The sequence below is a fragment of the Brienomyrus brachyistius genome, unplaced genomic scaffold (genome assembly GCF_023856365.1).
Source record: "Brienomyrus brachyistius isolate T26 unplaced genomic scaffold, BBRACH_0.4 scaffold46, whole genome shotgun sequence".
Classification (NCBI taxonomy): Eukaryota; Metazoa; Chordata; class Actinopteri; order Osteoglossiformes; family Mormyridae; genus Brienomyrus; species Brienomyrus brachyistius.
In genome coordinates, this window is record NW_026042321.1 from 822,959 (window position 1) to 844,108 (window position 21,150).

At 42.9% G+C, this 21,150-nt stretch overlaps 1 long non-coding RNA gene across 1 annotated transcript in view; it reads right to left on the reverse strand.

The window, feature by feature from the left end:
* LOC125723201 (uncharacterized) overlaps nucleotides 1-6,331 on the reverse strand; it is a 29,902-nt gene extending 23,571 nt beyond the window's left edge. The window contains exon 1 of the long non-coding RNA XR_007386806.1: nucleotides 6,154-6,331. This is a non-coding gene — a long non-coding RNA (uncharacterized LOC125723201). The remainder of the gene's footprint in view (nucleotides 1-6,153) is intronic.
* Nucleotides 6,332-21,150: the final 14,819 nt, after the last annotated feature.

The window sequence follows — 21,150 nt, forward strand, 5'->3', positions numbered from 1 at the left end:
TACAATTCAGCAAAATGTACAATTCGATAGGGTGTTTTTAATACACTGGTGGCTACAAACTTAGAGGTTGTTTTAACTGCTGAAGCTCTTTTGGAGAGGGTGGTGCCAGGATGAAATGGTCCTGCCCCCCAAAAAACACTTTTAAGACTTACTGCATAGAAGAGGAGGAGAACTTAAAATCCTGCTCAGGCACATTTCTGATGAATGTCCAGGTCTGCTTACATAGTGATAAAAAGGATAACAGGCGTATAGACTTTTTCGTATAATGTTAGAGCCAATTAAGCCGCTGAAGGTCGATGGAATGCTTATCAGCAGTATCTCCAACAGCACAATCGACTGCGTTTCTTCATTTCCACACTGAAAATGCGAAGCTGCCTCCTGCCTTGCATTTATATTCAGATTCAAGTGAGAAATTCTTCCCTGAATGCATTTAAAACATTCAGTATTCTGCCTTTTTTGCAATAATACAAAGTCAGGCCTGCTCAGGCTGTTTTTCGCCAAGCATTTTTGCAAGCGATTAACATGAACATCTTGCATCCATTTATGTTTCCCTGCAATGTGATGTCAAAAGTCGTAAATGGCTGTAGTGTGTGCATTCAAGCGGCCTGTCGAATCATGTTGCTCCGGGACAGCTACCAATCTCTGTGTTTCAGACTTCATCAAAAATAGTAATGCAAATGGAATTCCAGCGATGGCATTTTGAGGCACACTGAAAGGAACGCCACCTTGCTGAGACAATGGTATCCCTGAAGAGAATAATAAGAACTTAATTAAAGGCTCTTAGTGATCATGCACGCCGCCCTGCTGATTATAATTGAATTTTCTCTTAAATCGACATGTGCCATAATGAACAGACTGCAAGGGGATGCTCGTTTTTTCTGAAACGTGCCTTAAGATACAACTTACACAACACAAATTTAATTTGTATGAATATATTCTGTATTGAGTAGCAGGAGAATGTAGTCAGAAGGACTGTAGCCTCATATCTCCAGGGCTGAGGCTTTGAATCTCACCCCCACAGTGTGTGAAGCTCCCCTCTTCTGCCCATGTTGTACAGATTTTCCCCTACGGTCCAAAGACATGCAATTAGGCAAATTGGAGTCTTTGAAAGTCACCCATAGCATGTGTATAGGCTACCTTCCTGCCTCCTGATACGGGCTACAAGCTTCCTATGGACTGACATTAGATAAGAGGTCGGTAATGGATGGATTTTACTTTACAGCTGTACATCCATCCATCCATCCATCCATCCACTTTCCAAACCGCTTATCCTACTGGGTCGTGGGGGTCTGGAGCCTATCCCGGAAGCAATGGGCACGAGGCAGGGAACAACCCAGGATGGGGGGCCAACCCATCGCAGGGCACAATCACACACCATTCACACTCACATGCACACCTACGGGCAATTTAGCAAGTCCAATTAGCCTCAGCATGTTTTTGGACTGCAGGGGGAAACCGGAGAACCCAGAGGAAACTCCATGACAACATGGGGAGAACATGCAAACTCCACACACATATAACCCAGCCGGAGACTCGAAACCGGGTCCCAGAGGTGTGAGGCAACAGTGCTAACCACTGCACCACCCTGCTGCCCCCACAGCTGTACATCTTGCACAAATTATGGTGTAAGAAAACTCATCTTCTCCCGAGTCAATATTATGTTTCTGTCTTTGCAAAAAACTCTCTAAGTAAAACTCATTTGTAAAGTTACATTTTTAACTTTGTATTTTAGCCTAACACAAAAGAAAAGATACAGTTATGGATGTTCTCTCTTGCATAACAATAAGAAAGAATGATTTGTAAGGACATTTTTGTTCAAATTGTATTCTAAAGAAATGTCCCCTCGCTTAGCACAAACCCTGTTAAAACACAAAATAGTGACAGTAGGCACTGAAGATGTGTTTTTTTCTATGGTTATTGATTCCTCTCCTCTGTCGTCTTCTGGTGTTGTAGAAATGTAGAAATGGAATGTCAAAGCTTCTTGTTGAATTCCCTGGGGTGCCTGTGTTCTGAAAGGCACTATATAAAAATTTATTTAAATTGATTGAAGTAGCATTTTAGTAATAATGTCTCATCACAATCGCAGGCCAAGTACACAATTTGTGGTGTGTAGGATTTGCTCAAATTTCCTCTTTAACAAGACTACTGCTGCATTGCAGTCTGAGAGAGAGATACTGTCTGGGTCAGAGTGAGTGACAACATGCAAGATTGCCATCTGCTCCACACCAGGTCTCTATGTACAGACGCAGTAGGACAGTCAAGCCATGTGCTCATATTGCTTTGTCTTCTAGTGGACCTCTGGTGAACTGGAACCCAGTCTCTCCGGGGAGCCATAACTGCAACTCTATAGAGAAAATTCAGGAAAGAAGAGAATGCGGTGGTGTGTTTCTGTAGCTTAGGGCTCTATGCCCATGCTCAGAAGGGTATTGGTGCAGTCAAAGTGATGTCATCACTGGGTCCTTGAAGAAGGCCCTTAACTTCACTTGCTCCTGGGACTGGCTAACTCATACGTCATTTTGGATAAAACTGCCTGTTAAGTGAATAAAGCTAAATGAAAGGGAAGGGGGAGGTTATGACTTTCATTTTAATGATCTGTACTCTAGATGTTGAATGTTCAGCATCTTTATTTTAGCAAGCATGCAATAAAGACAACAGTGTTTGTATATCAAGTTAAAGGTCCCAAGGTTTTAAACAAAGCTCAACAGCACATTCAACACTGAGCATGCGGCGCATCTGAATAACCAAGCCACTTCCAAAAATAAGATAATTGGCACTGTTTTCCTTATGCAACTGAAATTAAATGTATGTATAAGAAAAAAAACAGTTACAAAACCCAGTAATATCCTATCTTTGACACCATCGACCTGAATATACTTGTCATGGTGCAGCATGGCACAGGTGGAGAAAAAAGTTTACAATCCACTCCAAAGCTCCAAGACAAAGGGATTTATTGGGGAAACAACACACTGGATAAAAAACAAAACAAAAGGACCATGTGGGATCAACAGCAAATAGGGGAAACAAGAGCAACTGCAGAAATTTTGGTGCCACTTTACAATAAGGCTACCCATATAAAGAGTTTATGAATGGTTTATAATCTGGTCATTAATTAGGTTGTAACACTTTGTAAATTAATAATAGATCATTTTAAACAAGTTTAAACAGTTTTCTTTTTATTAATGAGTTACTACCAAAAGGGAACCTTATTGTAAAGTGGTACCAAAATATAAAAAAGGTATAACAAGGGGAAAAGAGCAACACAGGGAGCAGAAGTAGAAAAACCCAAAAGAGGGCAGCAGCAGCAACAACTCAGAGTAACTTGAACACATTCTAACATATCGACCCACTGGAGAAATGAACCAAGGCAGGAACTTAAATTCACACAGAAAAACTCATAATCAATTAATCAATCAAGGGAGGTGCAGGAACAACCAGGAAACAGGTCAAAGCGGTAACACTAAATGAACACAAAACTAAGGAACAGCAAACACCAGAGAGACCAGAATTTACAGAAATAAAACATACTGTAGCAAATGGAGCAAACTGTAAAATAGGAAAAGGCGCCAATGATGAACAGATGAGACGAGGTTCAAACCTACAACTGGAAGTGACAACCTCTGAGCCGCATGCTGAACCCAGCGAGCTATGCAGCAGACTAGAAAAAAAGACAACACACGAGGGCTGAGGTCTAAAAGCGAGAGAGGGGGAAAACAGAATGACCAGCAGCACACGCTGGCCAAAAACAGGACATGGAGGGCAGAGTCGGACAGGCGCACATCCTGACAATACTATGCTAAGTACCGGACACAATGTCAATAAAAGATAGGAAGAAAAAGGGATTTATTTTGGGCTGCATGCATTATCCAGTCATCGGGCTTGCTTTTAAAAATAGCTCAGTACTTCATTGAAAACTTGAAAAATGCTTCAAAGAATACTGGACATGAATCCCAGCAGTTTTAAACAGAACTTTTCTTCTGTGTATTGACTGACTGATTCACTGAGCACACTGAGGGGTCTGTGCACTGTCTAGCGTTCTTACAAGTCTTACACGGTTACAAGTGTTTAACCTGCATGGTAACTATGGTCATTTCTACCTTTACTGTATATGCACACCTATGCCAGAAAAGTTGATGTAACACAATCATGGAAAGGACAGCTTTGTTTGGCTACTGGCTAATGGAAACCTTTAAACTATGGTGTGTGTCTATTGAGTAGGTTACTTAAATTATTAATATATTAAAACCCACCTTCACTCTATCTCAGATATGATGAGGAAAGTGTTCATAGAATTCCATGTAATAATAAATTAGTTTCTGCAGAGGAGAGAATATGAATATAGGATTACCACATTACTTACTAAAGATTCAATACCCACTAAGCTGAGTTTAGGAAGGATGTTTACTCCTCAGTCTAGGATTTAACCTGCAAACTGTAACTCAGGAACTGACAGGAGAGGGGCTGTGCTCACCAAAGAATCAGATTGAACCTTCCTCAGTATTTTATTCAATTAGCCATTCATAACACCCTAACAGCTTATGATGTACAGAAGACTTCCCTGCAGGACTGTTCTTTTCATCTATCTTCATCTGCTTCATCAAAAAATGCCTTCACTAGCCTCTAATCCCATCTCTCCCCCACACACAAATGCAAACATGCACACATGCTCAGAGAAATAACCACATTTTGTGCCAGATATGAGTTCAGACCCCAGCCTTATAGAAATCTGTAAAAATATGAAAGTTTTTATTTTTGGTCACAGACTCTGTTCAGACACTCATAAGCAGCATCATTTCTCAAATATTGTCTTTTAACAAAAAAGAATTTAATCATTTTTCCCATTGTTTATGTCACGATGTGTCTGTGTCACTCCTGTTCTCTGTTGACCATTCCATTTCCTCCCCTCTTGTTCCATATCACTGACACCAGTTCCTTGTCTGATCCTCATTACCCTTATATACATACTGTAGGTTCCTGCCTGTGTATTGTTCTCTAGTTCAGTCATTGTTAGTACTGTACATGTTAGTGTAGCTCCCTGGTGTTACTTGCCGGTGTTGCTCCCCGGTGTTGCTCCCTGCTTGTATGTAGTTAATTATATTGTTTTCTGTTACTGTTCACCCAACATTTCCCTGTTCCTAGGTCAGTGCTGGACCCTCCTGAGTTATCCTCGCTCCCTCCTATTTTGACTCCTTTTATTTACTCCCTGTTATATATTTTTCTTTTCTGCGACAAAGTCCCCTTTAGTTACTCTATGCTGCATTTGGATCGTCAGTCCTTCCCCGTCTTCAATCATAGCAGTCTAACATGTTGATTTCACCATATTTCCTGATTTTTCATCTGTTTCTCCTGTCTGCTCCGCAAAAATGATAGTACTGTATTAAAAATAGTATATCTTTGCCCATCTTCTCAAAATTACAAGGGAGGTTCTATGAAGTACCAATCACTTGAAGTACAATTTAAAAAGAAATTATAATTGTATTTTCATTTTATGTGTTTATCTCAAGTGGCCTATATTAGCTATTCTATGAAGCCATTGGGGGTTATGGACCTAACAGTGAGATGACACTGCTGGTCACAGGACTCAAACCCACTACCTGCTGATCACTATCACAGCAGCCTAACCTGCCAAGCCACACACCATCTATGTAAGAAGTGTATTTTATTTCTAAATGTAGCAGATTCAACTAGGCTGAACTGAAAATGATACAATTGGCCTTCCAAACCTGTTGATTAATTCCACATTTGCATGCATTACAAATGAATTTATGATTCCTGTTTTAAGATGATGTGAGGGGGATATACAGTAGGGCTCTCGAAGGAACAAACAGGCACACTTAGGTTCGCTTCTAAAAACCTTTTATTTCAAGCAATACAAAATAACCTTGCCTTAAAATCAATACCAAACCACTGGATCAAAGACAATGCAAAATATTCCCGTATCACAAGTGATATCTAATAATTATAGTTATATACATATGTCATTAGCAAGAATTAAACTGAAAATATAACAGATTATAGGTATATATATAAAAAGTGACAATGAAACATGCATACATAGAAAGTGTAAATTGATATTATAGTTATTGTGATAATTGATTGAATGAACACATTGACACTGCAAAGCTATTCACACTCGGACGTGCCATCATCACCTACCCTCACTCTTAGACTGGGGGGCCCTTTTCAGTCCTGGCAGGAGACCAACACGTAAGTCCCGAGAAAGTGCCGGGTGATGCGCGCTCTATCCCACGGCTGAGCTCTAACCAACTCTGAGATCTCCCCCTTCCTTTATACAAAATTTTGGGCATTACATGTGGGCAGGGGACGAACTGGCCAGGCTCACTCTCCCCTCCCCCACCAGGCAATGCATTTTCAAATTTCCAATTTTGTCCGAACAATGCCGCCTGCAGTTTCAATAGGAAAGTTTCTATAATCAATGTCCCCCCTCCTCCTAAGGATGGGGGTAAGAGTTCTGCACACACTGACTGACTAGGTGCAGTTCCCAAAATAATTAAACAAGTATCCTTGAGCAGTGCTTTCCCTCCCCATGAAGATAAGGCAGGTGTCTCATACACTGACCAGTGGCGTACAAAACATATTGAGCAACACCTTTCCCTGTTGTCAGCAAGCCCCTCTAAACCCGGGGAAACATGGTAAGCGTCCTTGAATAGGGTAAACATCCCAGAACGAGAATTCTTTGATATAAGATAAGGATACTCTGAAACCAATCATTTGTGAAAAACAAGTTATATAAGTGATCAGAGAGGAAAGAAACATTGCTTATACGGTTTTATCCTTAATAGAATAATATTATAGGTGAATCATGGACGATGAATTTGATCAGTTCACACACGATCAGAATCAATCAATACCTCAATCACCTCATATGTATGACAGTAACAGTAGGACAATGATTAATTCTAGGCAATGTAGTCATCCACAAGTTCGTCCTAATACAATTCTCCTGGTCATTTTTGACAATGATGGTGGCCAAATGACTGTTGTCAGGCTTCTGGAGGCAGGACACTGAGAGAAAGTCAATGTAAATGATTAGATCACTAGATCCTCTGATACATGGTACCTAATCAACACATGGAATGTTTCTTAATGTTACAATTTGTGTGACTAGAATTAAATTCCATCATGAAATACTAATAAAGCCAGTGATGAAAAAAAATCCACTATGAACATGAATGAAAACAAAAATGAACTTTTTTCAGATTAAATTAATGTCCTTTAAGGTCTGCTCACATGGACTCCATTCCAAAAACCAGTTAAAATCAACAATTTAGTCACTGATGTCTAATTAATGTGCAAATCAATATGAGACATTTCTATGTAGCCTATTGATATTCAACTTTTTAAGCATTTTTATTTTTTATACCAAACTGCTTTTTAAGCATTTTATCAGCCAGAACCCATATCAGTTCAGTCTCGCTGCTATCTGTGTCCTGCAAAGGAGACATGTCAATTGGTGTTCCAGAAGCTTCCCTAGACAGCAAAAGACTCCCTGGGTAACTGAAACTATGTGACCTGCATTTTATTGAAATACTTGGAGGGAATCTGAGCCATACCACAGCTGAGTTAGGCCAGAGATAAAAGCCCCCTCGACTTCATCAAACTGTCATTTTATTTGTGAGTTTTTATTCTTCTTTGCGGTGTGGTTGCTGTATTGTGGTGTGGTTGCAATATATCTGGTTGCCTCCATAGGGATTGAATCTGTGAACTATAAAAAGTGTAAACGATTCATCACAAATTCAAACATGTGATTGAATCAGACTGACTTCTGCATAAATATGTAGTTTTTTCATTGCAACTTTGTCATGTTGAAATTTGGATAATGCAGTCTAATATAATTGTCAAATTATTACAAGGATTTAGAACTGGACAGAAAAAAAATATCCAGTTCGAAGCCTTTGATGCTTATTTTTGTAGATTTTCTTGTTCTGCTCCAGAAATGGTTAAACAATAGTTTGGGTGTTACAGTCATATTCATATTCATAGGAAAGTCAATGGGTGTATAGGTGTGTTAAAAAATAAACGGTGAAGAGCATTATAATTGTACACCAATTTTTCATTTATTCTGTATATGAAGTAATTTTTATGAGGACATTTGTGTGTGTGTGTGTGTGTGTGTCTGTCTGCATATATCAGGGGTGTAACGATATGCCCAGCCCACGAGACGAGACACGATATTGGGTTCACGAGAATGATACAATATTTTAACAAGGAAAACTTCAAAGAGGAATATGCAGTAAAGAATAGAAGAAATATGTAGCACCATAAAACATTTCAGATGTGGCACAGGAAGTAGTGCTACGGTTAGCAACTGACAGTTTGCTGGTTCGAGCCTTGGTTCCTCCTGACCCCATCAAAGTGTCCTTGAGCAAGAAACTGAACCCCAAATTGCTCCCGGTGTGCAGGTTGGCGCCTTGCATGGCAGCCTCCACCACCGGTGTATGAATGAGTGTATGGATGGGTGAATGTGAGGCATAAAAATGTAAAGCGCTTTGAGTACTCGTATGAGTAGAAAAGCGCTATATAAATGCAGCCCATTTATCAAACTCAAATGACAGGCTCAAATTTGACAACTCAATTGAACATAAAATAGAATATAAATAAAATAATATAGGGGGTGGCATGGTGGTGCAGTGGTAAGCACTGTTGCCTCTGGGACCCGGGTTCAAGTCTCCACCTGAGTTACATGTGTGCGGAGTTTGCATGTTCTCCCCATGTCGTCGTGGGGTTTCCTCAGGTTACTCCGGTTTCCCCCCCCACAAACCAAAAACATGCTGAGGCTAATTGGAGTTGCTAAATTGCCCCTAGGTGTGCATGTGTGAGTGAATGGTGTGTGAGTGTGCCCTGCGATGAGCTGGCCCCCCATCCTGGGTTGTTCCCTGCCTCGTGCCCATTGCTTCCGGGATAGGCTCCGGACCCCCACGACCCAGTAGATTAAGCGGTTTGGAAAATGGATGGATGGATAAAATAATATAAATAACAAACATAAAACATTTTTTTATGTTTTCTTCACCGGTGCAGTGGATTTAAGTAAAGAGCTATGATGGTGTTGAAAATGGCTTTGCATAGTAGCAGCATTAGCTGCTGTGTACGGCATTATTTTCCTACAATGATTACAGATGGTTTGTGTTTTCTCTATCACCCTATGACTGTTTATATTTCCGCAGAGTAGACAAAACACTGCCATGTAAAAGATTTTAAAGTGTCTGGAGCATCTACTATGGTAATTTTGTCAGAAGTTGACATGCTTACATCAGCTGATATGCAGCGCCTTCGCGAGACCATTTTTCACTCCGACGAGAGATCTCGTGAGAGTCCTTAACCAGGGTCTCCATGTCTTTATCTATGCCTGCCCACCACACCAGATCCCGGCAGTGCTGTTTAAGCTTCACTATGCCCAGGTGGCCCTCATGTGCCATGGTCAGCACACGCGGACGTAGGGTATCTGGGACCACCATGCAGGCTAGCAGATCCTCTCGCACTTCCTTCGGCCATCCCTGTCGAATGTAGGTGCAGAGCTGGGAGAGAACTGAGTCCTGTTCTGAAGATGCTTTTAGCTCCTGTAGGGTGACAGTGGCCTGGAGTGGAATGTGTAGCATGTGCATGATCTCACTCTCGACATGGTTCATGCTAGTGGGTAGGGCCAGGGCAGGAACTGATCGAGATAGGAGGTCCCCAACGATATTATCTCAGCCTGGTATAAACTGCATGGTGTAGTTATACTGGCGTAAATGATCATACCAATCTCAGGGGCTTGTGGCCAGTGCCCGCAGAGGACAGCAGAGTAGTCAGGGCCTGGTGGTCTGTCCTCAATGTGAAGTCGCGACCATACAGGTAAAGGTGCCATCTCTCGCATGCCCAGATGCAGGCAAGTGCCTCGCGCTCCCCAACTGAATACCGTTGCTCAGTTTCATTGAGGGCCCAAGAGGCAAATGCAAAAGGTCTCTCAATGCCATCCTGCACCTGTGATAGTACAGCCCAATGGCAGTGGCTGAGGCATCACAGGTGACCACAGTGGGGCTGGATATGTGAAAGTGTGATAGCACCGGAGGCGAGGTAAGTTGTGCTTTGAGAGTCTAAGCAAAATGACTTTAATCAACAACTGGAAACACCCTCTCTCTCCAGATCAAACTCGGCGCTCACCCCGCACCACGATCAGGCATCACCTAACAATCACAGATCAGTTTGTCCCGAACGGACATAACACAGCATACTGATGTCCAGGACTTGACCAGCCATCTGTCATACCAGGCGTTTTCCTGGTGGGCCAGTGGGACCACCACTCCCCCTCTCCCCCATTCCCGGTTGACAAATTTGGATGGTAAACTTGTGGGTGGGGACAGCATGGTGGTGCAGTGGTTAGCACTGTTGCCTCACATGTCTGGGACCCGGGTTCAAGTCTCCCTCTGGGTCACATGTGTGTGGAGTTTGCATGTTCTCCCCATGTCGCCGTGGGATTTCCTCCGGGTACCCTGGTTTCCCCCCACAGTCCAAAAACATGCTGAGGCTAATTGGAGTTGCTAAATTGCCCGTAGGTGTGCATGTGTGAGTGAATGGTATGTGAGTGTGCCCTGCGATGGGCTGGCCCCCCATCCTGGGTTGTTCCCTGCCTCGTGCCCATTGCTTCCGGGATAAGCTCCGGACCCCCCACGACCCAGTAGGATAAGCGGTTTGGAAAATGGATGGATGGATGGAACTTGTGGGTATGTATGTATGGTGGGCCTGTCTGCATGAAAAGTCAAGGGCAGATTTTTTATCTCAGTCCTGCCCTGTGGATGTTTTTCAATATCGGGGCCTCAAGACTTCTGGAAGCTTAGTGCGAATGCATTTGTGAAGATCACACATACGTCATACTGAAACGGTTTACACCAGGGGTCACCAACCTTTTTGAAACTGAGAGCTACTTCACGGGTACTGAGCCATACGAAGGGCTACCAGTTTGAAACGCCCTCCTAAACTTATGTAAACTTCATGTATTATAAACATGTTTTAAATGTTTTATTTTAGATATTGTCATTTTCAAATCTATATAAATTCAAATGTGATTAAAGAAGAATAGCAACAGGATAAAATTAAATTTTAGACACTGCTCCCTTGTTGTGCTTGTTGTGCTATTTTTATAACAGGTTTGTGGGCGACTCATGTGGTCCTTGGGAGCATCCTGGAGCCTACTGGCACCATGTTGGTGACCCTTGGTTTAGACTTAGATTGTATTGGTCTCCTTTGACAAAAAATAATATGGAAATGGACGGAATTTACTAACACAGCAACCGGATGTCAGGATCATGTCCATCATGTCCCCGTTCAGCCAGAAGATGTCGCTGACCATCCAGTTTTTTTTTTTTTTGATCATGAGTGTTCTGATAATTGGTGAGTTATTCACGCCTGTCTCTTGTCTTGGTATATGAGTTTGCATAGTTTTGGTAATTCCTGTTTGGCTCTCTTGCTTTGGTTTCAACCCCCTTAAGGTCCCTTTTAATTCCTGGCTCAGATCTGTTCAGTTTTTAATAAATTCCCTTTTGTTACCACGTCACCATGTGGATCGTTCCTTATCATGTCTGTTCACGACATTGGACCATCTAAAATAGTAACAAGGGCCTAAAATCAAACCAAAGAAAACATCCAGTGATCTGTATCTCTTATTGCACCTGATGTCATTGTGTATCTCTCATCAATAAGAAAAACACTAAGAGAAAACTGGCATTTGTGCAACGGTTTCCAGGAGCTTCTGTGGTCTTAAAGGAACCAAACCGTCTGCAGATCTTTGCGACTCTGCTCTCTGCATAGATGAGTCAAAAATGGCCTTTCTGGTTACAAACAAAAATGTAATCTTGGAGTTTACGGATAATCCAACTCTGTCCAGCACAAAGATAAACCGTACCCCTTGGCTTAAGTATGTGGACATATCATTATCTGGGGATGGCTCACACGTTGCCCTCTGAAGCATACCGGATAAACCTACAAATATCAGACAAATTGGGTTGTTCCAATAAGACAATGATCTGAAACATTCAGGCAAATCTACCAAAGAATAACTCAGGAGAAAGAAATTATACATTTTGAACTGAAGTGAAAGTCCTGACCTAAGTCTGTCCAAGGTTTGAAGTGAGAAATTCATGCCAGACAGCACTGAAATTTGCCAAAGCTGAATGAGTGATAATCCCTCAAAGTAGATGCCAGAGAATTCTCAGTGGCTCAAAGAGATTTCACTTCAAGTCATATAATTGATTGAGGGGATTCGCATACTATCATGCAGAGACATTTTATTTATCGTTACAGGAAAATTCAGTCTTTAATTAAATCTTTCTTAAGTAGTCATGTTTATAGGTTATTTTCCTATAATGTATGAAAACTATATAAAGCCCAGGATTCAGTAGTATACAATTTTTTTATGTAAAATCATTGTGTCTTAGCATTATTATGCTTCTACAGAGCATCACGGATCCTAATTCATTTATGAGCACCAAAGAAGCCATGCCCTGAAATTCACCATTGACCTTTAATTAAATGTTACATTAATGAAGGTCACAGTGAGAAATCCTTTTAAGAAGCAAAGCACAAGACCAGCCTTAAATGAAGCCTTTTAACCTTTAAATATTATAGCAGGTCAATATAATCAATACATGATAAATAATGTCAGGTAATGAAAAAGATTGTTCTCAGCAGGTGTTAGTAACAGCAAATAATTTTAATGTTAAGGACGTGGTTAAAAGAATTCAATGGAAAGTACCGAAGGAGCATTCAAGTGCTTAAACAGGGTGCGTCATCAATGTAGCATATTTAAATCATTCTTAATAGTTCCCAACTGTGTATTAACAAAAGACTCTGTGACTACACATCAGCATAGTAGTAATGTCTTAACAGAGGTGATTGTCGAAGCAAGTGGAGGATGCTGAGTGTTAATTGGCTTTGAGATATCATCATCCATACTCTTCTAACATGTGGACCTGATTCCTTTTTCTCTCCCCTGCCACAATTTCCCATCAGATACCAAGGCTCTGCACTCCACTTCTCCTACCTTGCCATTATGAGTGAATGCCATTGATTAGTTTTTGAGACCATATACCTTATCCCGATCTCCAGTGCAGAAATCGCTCCCTTATTTCCCTCCCTTATCCTCGCCTCTGATTTATTTTTACTCTTCTACTCCTCCGCAGCCATTTCATATGCCTCCCTTTTCCAGCACACTCTATCTCAATTTTCTTTAGCAATTTTTATCTCCGCTGCTACAAATTCAGAGATTTTCTATTTATGATTACATCTGATGTTGTCCCTTACAGAGTATACCTTTGGCCATGTAGACAGTGGGTCTGAATGACACACCTGAATTCAATGATTAAGACGGTTGTCCAAATACTTCTGTCCATATACTGTAGTGTAGTTTTAAATATTTTCTTTGACTGCCTAAGACTTTTGCACAGTACTGTATATCTTGTCATTTATATAAAAAGCCACTTAAATGCCAGTTAAACTAATTGCTAACTTATGGAACTCAGACATGGAACTCAGCCACCCATTCAGCTTTCACAGTGAGGGAAACTGCTGTTGAGAGGCAGGAAAACAGGTTTTTCTTTCTCTTTGTTTATTTGGTCTTAGCAAAGCCACAGGTCATTTAAAAACTGACAAAAAATATGTAGCTGAGTCTGTAGTGTTATTTTGTAACCAAGTTAATGGTTATGGGACTGGCCCACCTGATTTTCTGTTGATGCACTAATGCTATGATTTCTATTAGGTTATCACAGTACATCCTTCAACAATAGTTGTAATATTTTATTAATGTTTCCAAAAATGATAATCTGCTAAAAATAATGCCAGACAGAGACAAGCTGATTGAATATACTATAATTCAATATACTCAGAAAACATAATTCTCAACCTCTAGCATAAAATACAAATCAAGTTTACCAAATTTTATCTGGAAATGTAACATTTTTTACTTATTTTAACACTTCATTTTTAACATTTTAACATGTTTATTGTGCATTATGAATGATCTCTATCTGTCATCTATAGTGGGTCTATAGGTTTGGAGGATGGAGTTGTTGTGCAGGTAAAAGCAAAAGAATAACATTAACATCAATAACATTAGTTATTTAAATTAATAACAATTATGTTATTAAAAAATCTGTAATTTCCGATGAAGCCACATTTTAAGTCAGCCCTGAATTATACCCATGCAGCTGCTCTCTTAGGCAGACTGAAAATTGTCAGGCATTTGGTTGTCTAGCATACAGAAGTACCAACCCAGGCCAAATATTATGATGCTGCTGTGAGCACTCTATAATTTCTCATGTAATTTTACCATGTAAATAATATTACCTTTCTGGATAATGTCATGTTACTAGTATCTGCACTGATATCTGGGTCTGTTTTAACATTTTATGAATATTTCTTCCTCGGCTTATTCCTTAGCAATAGAATTTGATAGTAGTCAAATGGACTTCCCTAGTTTGAAAACTTAATTTGGAAAACATTGTTTTGTCTCCCCAGAGCTGCCTTTGTATGAATGTATTACAGGGGTATCACCTGAATAAGCCTAATGCAGATTGTGTATAAGTGAGACATAAAATGTTTGTTGATAATTATTTGGCTCTGAGATTCTGACTCACTAAATCCAATTTTAAGGATAATATTGCTCTGGAAAGATTTTCATGGTAAAATCCTTGAAGCAGATGTCAATCATTATTAGCCTTCAATTTTCACATTTTTAGTAGGATTGGATTTTTTGTGCTGAGTATCTCTGATATGTAATATTTGGTCATGTTGTTATGAAACCTTGAAATGAAACACTGATAAGAAAATGCTAATTTTTCATATCTTAAGGGACTATAAATAAAATACATTTTTTTCATAAATCCCCCAGCCAACTAAATTCTTCTCTTCAGCCTGGTCTTCATGTCACTACCTGACAAATCAAAGGTACCTAAAACTGAAAAATAAGGATAGAATCCCAAGCACAATAAAAATGTACTGTAAAACCACTGTACTGTAAAGCCACTGTACTGTAAAGCCATTGGTGGTAGAAAATAAATTATTTCACTCCAAGCCCCTAGTTCATAGGGATTTATGTTGCTACTCAGAGAGACTGATGGGTCTTAACGAATAGCTATTACAAAGTGATCTTTGCAAAAAAAGTAAATACAAACCGTACAAGAAATGTTAACTAGCAAAGAATACTGACACTCTGTTACGCTACCAGCGCAGAGTTGATCGGGGACCAAAAGCTGAAAAGAAAAATGCTTATTTTTCTTCCTTTATATTAGTTTTTTTAATAAATGAAGATTACCAATTAAACATTTACACAGTGTTGTAAAATTTTACAAAATTCAGGGACAAACAGTTAAACAGTTAGAATGCATACAGTATGATTTCATCTTTGAAATTTATGATTCATGTTGGTCATATCATTAAATGAATTATTTATTGTCAAAAAATTGCAGAACTGGGATGGTGTTTGCATTTTTTATTGCTTATATTAGAACTGACACTTAGCTAATGTGCTATGATTAACATCATATTAATTGCTCAATTCTTGCCATTCACAGCTCAGTCAAGGCTAAGTAATTAAGTGTGCAGTAGGACAAAAAGGACAGTATATTAAGTGGTTTGTGAGGACTGGGAAACATTGGCCTATATGTCTGGCTACTGCCCACACCATACCACACAAATGGGAAACACTGGCCTATTCGTCTGGCTACTGCCCACGCTGTACCACACAACTTGGAAACACTGGCTTATACGTCTGGCTACTGCCCACACCAAACCACACAACTGGGAAACACTGGCCTATACGCTTGGCTACGCCATACCACACAACTGGGAAACACTGGCCAATATGTCTGCCTACTGCCCACGCTATACTACACAACTGGGAAACACTGGCCTATATGTCTGCCTACTGCCCACGCCATGCTACACAACTGGGAAACACTGGCCTATATGTCTGCCTACTGTTCGCGCCATACTACACAACTGGGAAACACTGGCCTATTCATCTGGCTACTGCCCATGCCATACCACACAATTTGGAAACACTGGCTTATACGTCTGGCTACTGCCCACACCAAACCACACAACTGGGAAACACTGGCCTATACATCTGGCTACTGCACACGGGGTACCACACAACTGGGAAACACTGGCCTATACATCTGGCTACTGCACACAGGGTACCACACAACTGGGAAAAACTGGCCTATACATCTGGCTACTGCACACGGGGTACCACACAACTGGGAAACACTGGCCTATACATCTGGCTACTGCACACCGGGTACCACACAACTGGGAAACACTAGCCTATACATCTGGCTACTGCACACGGGGTACCACACAACTTGGAAACACTGGCTTATACATCTGGCTACTGCACACGGGGAACCACACAACTGGGAAACACTGGCCTATTCGTCTGGCTACTGCCCACACCAAACCACACAACTGGGAAACACTGGCCTATTCGTCTGGCTACTGCCCATGCCATACCACACAACTGGGAAACACTGGCCTATACATCTGGCTACTGCACACGGGGTACCACACAACTGGGAAACACTGGCCTATTCGTCTGGCTACTGCCCACACCAAACCACACAACTGGGAAACACTGGCCTATTCGTCTGGCTACTGCCCATGCCGTACCACACAACTGGGAAACACTGGCCTATTCGTCTGGCTACTGCCCATGCCATACCACACAACTGGGAAACACTGGCCTATACATCTGACTACTGCCCACGCCAAACCACACAACTGGGAAACACTGGCTAACATGTCTGGCTACTGTCCACGCCATACTATACAACTGGGAAACAACTTCTCAATTGGCCTGTGGCAATGTGCTACTTAGCTTATTATCGGTTATTTTGTTCAGCAAAGTTAACACAATAATCAAACAGTATTCGTATTATTTCTACTGCTTTGACTTGGGATGTGGCGTAGTCTAAGCATGATTGTAACATTATACTTGAAGTTGTCATCTATAATGGTTGGTATAAAAATTAATAAAGCATATCAGTATCTTCTATTGACAGTTATAAGGCATTATTGTTACGACCTGCTCATACGATCCTCCTATGTACCACGCCCCCTCGTTAACCTCGTGTGATATCCCGACGTAACCAGCTGTTTCTTGTTGCTTCATTCAGTCTTGTGTATTTAAATCCATGTCAGAGTTTGTATCCCCAGTTCCATCATTGAAGTCTTTACCATGTGCCTGCCTGTTTGCCCAAATAAATCCCCTGATCATTGGACTTCGGTCTGCCTGACCTTGTTTCCACGTCCCCTGCTCTGCTCGCTTGCCTACACACGGACGTGACAGAATGACGGAACTCCCAAAGAAGACACCTGTGAGGAGAAAGCACCTGACCTCTCAGAAGAGGAGTACCTCATCCTGACTAGGCAGAAAATAAATAATTTTCTCCTATTATCCTCCAGGAGGATCCAGCGGCTCGCGGATTAGCGGACCGAAGCTGGGATATCCTGGAGGGGATGTCCTTCCCCGGTGACGCGCACCAAGCAAGCGAGGTCCGCCAAAACTTCCAGAAGCTGCAAGAGAGTGCAATGGAGGTAATGATGCAGCAGGTGAACTTTGACAGCGGGCTACCCTATGGCCCGCTGTCCAATGCACCCGAGTGTACTGAAAGCCAGGGGAGGAGAAAGGCAGCGTCACCGTAAACAGGAGGACCCACCGGGGATCTTCCTAAGGGCTACTAAGCTCTCTACTGCTACTCCTTCCAGGTGTCGCAAGGCACCCCTATCGATCCTGGATCCATCAGTGTTCTGCCTAGACCTCGCCACCACCGCACACACTACGCATCACACAAGCAGGTGCTCGAACGCCTGCATCGCCACCGCTTCCTTTGCAGCGCCGGCAGCTCGCCCCTTTATAGGGTAGTGTTTGGGTCTTAAAGGGGCCAGGTCTGTTGGGGATGTAATTCCGAGACCGACTGCCCAGGCGCAAACCCCTCCTCCACCTCTTCCTAACCCATCTGTTCCTGACCTGCCTGTTCCTGACCTGCCGGTTCCGGATGTTCCGGACCTGGTCCCAAAGGTGTCCGAAACTGTTCTTCACCCTCCATGGTCTTTTCTGGAGGGTGATGGATGACTCGACGGTGCAGAACATCCAGCTGTGCACACAGCTTCAAGGTGAGTTTGCAGCGTTCAGGCTGACCTCATCACCACTCAAGCAGGACAGAATAGCCGAGACCCCGAGGTAGCTGCTCCGGTTGAGGACGGAGGAGACCCCCTCATGAGGTGAGGTGGCACCTCCTGCTGATCCTGAGCCAGCGGTTCCTACACCACCGCTTGAGGTCTCTGCTATGCCACCGGTCAATGTTTCGCCCTCCACTGTACCTGATTCACCACTGTCTTATGTTCCTAACTTGCCTGAGCTTGATGTTCCTGGCCTGCCTGATGTTCCTGGCCTACCCAACCTGCCTGACATCCTGGAGGTTCCAGAGCTGGTGGTCTCTGCACCTCCACCCACAGAGGCTCCCGCTTCATCCAAATCCCCTGCAGCATGCCCTCTGGTTCCTGCAGCACTGCCGCCCTGCGGGGCTCCAGTCCCGACGGCTGATGCACTGGTCCCGGCTGCTGCACCGCTGCTCTCGGGGCCCCTGATGCACCACCGCCCTCGGAGGCTCCAATCCCGGCTGCTGCATCGCCCCCCTCGGAGACTCCAGTCCTGGCGGCTGATACACCACCTACAGAGGCTTCACCTGACGTGCCCCTGGCCCCAGCTCCACCCGCTCCTGACGCTCCGGCCCTGCCCGCATGCCAGACGTCCCGACCCCGGCACCGCCCACACCGGATGTCCCAGCCCCAGCTCCACTCATGCCTGAGGATCCTGCTCCGGCAGTTGATGTTCCAGCTCCAACCATCCCTGCTCTGCCCAAAGCGACTCCTGCTCTGCCTGTCCTGGTTCCTGTCCCAACTCCCGCACCACCAGTCCCTGTCCCTGAGAAGGTCCCAGACTGTCAGAACACTGCTCCTTCACTCTTAGGAGAGGAGGAGCTCGAATGGGATCCCGTCAGGGATTTCCCTGATGGCCCCAATGGATCCTGCGGGTTCCCGTTCGATGACTCATCGGCCACCTTCGGCTCTGCCTCCAACGCCTCATTGGTCGCGTGCGTGGCCCCCCACTCCAGCTCATCAGTGGATGGGGCCTTTGCCTTCTGCGTCTGTGTCGTCACCTGTTGCAGTTTCCCCTCCCTCCTTGCCTTTGCCGGGGTCCCCTTTGCCTTCCTCTTCACCTGCCCTGGTGCCCCCTCCAACTTCCTCCTTGCCTCCTCCGCCTGTCCCTCCGCCTGCTTCCTCACCCCCTCCGAGGTCCCCTCCTACTGCAGCCCGCAGTTGCCTGCTGCCCCTGCAGCTGCCGCCTTCCTCCTGCTGAGGTTCCCTCGGGCTCCCCGTTGTCCCCTGTCCTTTCCCTTCTGGCCTCCTGTGTCTGCTCCTCATCCTTCTGTGTCTCCAGTGTACACTCCTGGCCCCTTCGTTCCTCCCATTGGTGTTCCTCCTGTGTCTCCCTTTTTGGTGACCCTGTGACTGTGGGCCTTGCCTGTGGTTTGTCAATTGTTGTCTACTTTGCTTCCATTGTGTCTCTTCTTTGTGTCCGTCTTGTTCCCGGTGCCCCATTGACGTTTTTCTCTTGTTTTCCAGGTCCTATAAGAATAGAATGTCTGGTCAGACTGCTCACTGAAAGCCTCAAGTCCCTTAACTCTTGTGGACATACTGTATCTGGGGTCACTGTTCTCAGAGTATGCCACTTTTCATCCACAACATTTTACTAACAATTGTATTTTAACTTAGCTTAAAATGATTGCTTTATGTTCATTTATTTAGTTTGCTAACGTCCCAAACACAGTAAGGTGTCTATTTTTCAGTGCTGCATTTGTAAACAGCAAGCAAACATGCTTTTTCCCATTATTTCATCTCCCTGAATCAGGATTACTTGCAATATAACTGAAATAAAGTCAAAACATCAGATGGAAAAAGTTCAGTTTGTGTAGAAACTGTTCCTAGTGTTCAGAGAAGAGGTGCACAGTAAACATTTACACTTGTTTTGCGGCTTGATTTTTAAATATACTGCATCGCATAGCACTAGGAGATTGGGTAAGTATAACCCGGCCCCCTTCCCATCATTCCATGTGGTAACCGCCCACCTGATAAGTGTCCAGCCATGAGGTGACTGTGAGGTGTGAAAGATGTGGGGGCCTCAGCCTGTGACTGAATCAGCAGAGGAAAGGGTGGAGGTGTACTTCTGTTTATACATATTTCTACACACACACACACACACACACACACACACACACACACACACACACACACACACACGTACACACACGTACGTACGTAATAAGACTGCACCCACATCATATCTCTATCTCCATCTGTTTCCTTACCTTACTCACTTCATTCCTGCTACCATAATGCCTATGTACATAATGCCTAATACACATCTGCTATGTGCTACAGTACAGATATGCTGAGTCTCTTATAACCTGAGGCATGTAATACTGTTTCATGTAAGTTTCCATAGAAGACCTGAACACACAGGTGCTCATTTTTTGAAAACCAAGGGAAATTATGTTAGAAAAGATAGCTGCTTATTAGTAAATAAAGAGTCACAAAACTTCCTGTGTGGTTACATGAAAATAACACCTATGTGAGGCCTCTGGACTTGTATGTATTATGCAGTTCTATTGTCGAAGGTAAACTAAACATAAACCCTTATCATCCAGTATTCTGATTAAAAATAAATTTGCTTTGATAATGACATATACTGTTACATTTTTCCGTAATGCTGCTGCAGTAAAGTATCCACAAAACGTTTTTGTTCCTTATTTTCCAGTGGGCCTGTCCCATTGGAGATCAATGCTATGGCTGCGTTTCCTTTCAATAAAAACGAAGACCCAAAGGGTAGCAAAGTGACAAGCACTATCGCCTCAGGCCTTCAGGACCAGGGGCTTGAATCTTTCCTCTGCTCTTTGGGTACAAATTCACCTCTTATTGAATGGACCTGATCCAGGTTCATCAGTTTCCTCCTACAGTCCAAAGACATGCTAACTATAGTCTTCAAATTGCGCCTGCAGTGTATATGTGTGTGTGTGTGCGTGTGTGTGTGTGTGTGTGTGT